Raw genomic sequence first — 2,278 nt, 5'->3', positions numbered from 1 at the left:
ATCACCTTTTACATTTATTGTGATATTTGAAATTTCTAATTATTACCTGTTGGTTATTTTATGAAAAAAAGATTGAGAATCCTGGTGAAGTTGATCTTCTTTCTTATTGTAATGAAATTTTCCAACATACAATTTTCAAGCCCCTTTAAGAAATAAGGCTAAGTGGTTAATACAAACAGTAGCAACAAGTTAATGGTAGTCCCTAAACAGAACCGAGTAATGTCTATCATTGTTGATCTTCTTTCTTAGAAATTTCCAACATACGAGAAGAAATGGCATGAGGATTCACAATGATATTAGGAGTAATTCCCTCCACAATCCATGTCATGTCTTCTTGTTTGTAATTAATCCCAACCGTTCCCTTTTGACCTATCTACAGCTAAACTTATCTCCATTCTGTGGTATCCTCACTGACCTCACTCTCACTTTCACAATATTTGTGCCGGACATGCAATATACAGGTGGTCTAAATTACAAGTATCTGTTTTTCCTCATATAAATATCAAGATTAAATATATTATATTTGGATTTAAAATTTTTAACCTTGAAATCTCTTTTCTTTGCAATGTTTTTGATGTTGATGATGATACAATTCAAAAACACAGGCAGCTGGGTAGGGAAACCGGGAAGTACCTGATCAACCATTTCATTTTCACTGTGACGTAAGCTTGTACTGAGATCCCGACGAGTGTATGTGGAGGATTTCCCTTCAGCATCATCTTGAGCAATTGGTGTTGTCTTCCCGATAATCACATCCTCACCTCCAACTTGTGTTCCCTGTATTAGAATAATCATATGATTTTAGTACAGAAAAAAAAAAAAAAAACCTGAACCCTAAGAAGACAGTACTCACCGGAGGATCAAGACCATCACTATCCAATTTATCATAAGAACCATGTCGCATACCCTGTACTTACAAAAAAGGAGGTTAAAATAGCAGTTTGATTTTATAAAAGAAAGGAAAGACCGTTAATGGTGTTTTTTTTACCATGGTATTAGATTTATCCGGACGACAAAAATCTTCCTTCACAAGTGTACCCATCTTCTTCTCTTCATCCCTAAAAAAACATATAAGTCAGGTTTTGTAGTCTAAGGATTGGAGGGAGGGTATTTTTGGACTGTGGTCTCGATTATTGTAGGTAGAATCTCATATTTGGGGGTGCGATCGAGCCCAATAAGTTTTAGATGATATTAGCATACCTTCAACGAAGTTGTGGGGGAAATGTTGATTCGAGCCCTAGAAATCAAATCCAAGGGGAGGGGTTACCGATTGAGGGGTTTTTCATAATTAACAAAGAGAAGTAGTGTGAGGCCAGATATTTGGTGATGTTGCGATTTTGTTGTGCGAGAAAAGAGGAGTGGTGATGATATTAGGGTTTTTTTGGTATTGATCAGTGAGAGAGAAGAACGATGGAAATAAGGTAGAGGATAAAATGGCGGCGTTTCAAACTTTTGGGATTTTTGTTTCCCCCCGAGTTGCGAAAGAAGAAAAGTGTGTTTCATTAAATAAAATATAAAGCGACATCATAGGTGCCCTCCGTGTTTTTAATTTTTTTATTGGACACTAATTTTAGAGCACGTAAAAATGGGTGTCCTCTGTCCTTCATTTCTTTTTTTAAAACGGACATGTTTTATGACACACAAAAAATGTGTATCGTAAATCATTGCATGTCATTAAAGGCCAGTTTTCTAGTAGTATATATCTCGCGGCTGTGGCAAAAACAGCCTCGGTGACAACAGTGTAGCGCTTGTCAAACATCTCGATCATCACGGTCTTGATAGACCTAAATACCTCCGTGATAGCCTCCCTGACGTCCGCGACCACCTCAGTGGCAATGATCAGACGGATCCCATCATCACTGATACACTGCCTCTTTGGGTCGTTAAAGCTTGAACCTCGAGTAAACATCATACTAAAATACATAAGGAAAAAGAACAAAACCAGACTAAAAGCACACATAGATACAAATATATCCCAAATAACTCCTCGGTACCCCCTCGAGATTCTTCCTAAATCGCACACAGATCTTGTGCTTTCATTAGTACGGGTCCATACTAACTTCCATACCTATCCGTAGTTGACTTAGATTTCCTCTCCAGGTCTCAAGTTACAAAACATTATTCTCATAACACATTTACACCTATGTGCTCTAGAAGCCACCTCTAAACACCTAGGTACACATCTAGGTGTCTGCTCAGCCATAACTCCTCTCTGCAAGAAGTCTCCGCAAATCTCACCAATTGCTCCACGTATACTAATTGTACATAACCTGGACTC

At 37.9% G+C, this 2,278-nt stretch overlaps 1 pseudogene; it reads right to left on the bottom strand.

Moving 5' to 3' along the window:
- Positions 1 to 226: 226 nt before the first annotated feature.
- Positions 227 to 2,040, bottom strand: LOC145164430 (DNA-directed RNA polymerase II subunit RPB2-like; annotated as a pseudogene).
- Positions 2,041 to 2,278: the final 238 nt, after the last annotated feature.

This window comes from Lactuca virosa, chromosome 3 (genome assembly GCF_052849685.1).
Source record: "Lactuca virosa cultivar CGN04683 chromosome 3, Lactuca_virosa_CGN04683_v6, whole genome shotgun sequence".
Taxonomy (NCBI): Eukaryota; Viridiplantae; Streptophyta; class Magnoliopsida; order Asterales; family Asteraceae; genus Lactuca; species Lactuca virosa.
Note: the sequence above shows the minus strand (reverse complement) of the source record. Positions and strands in the feature narration are given on the sequence as shown.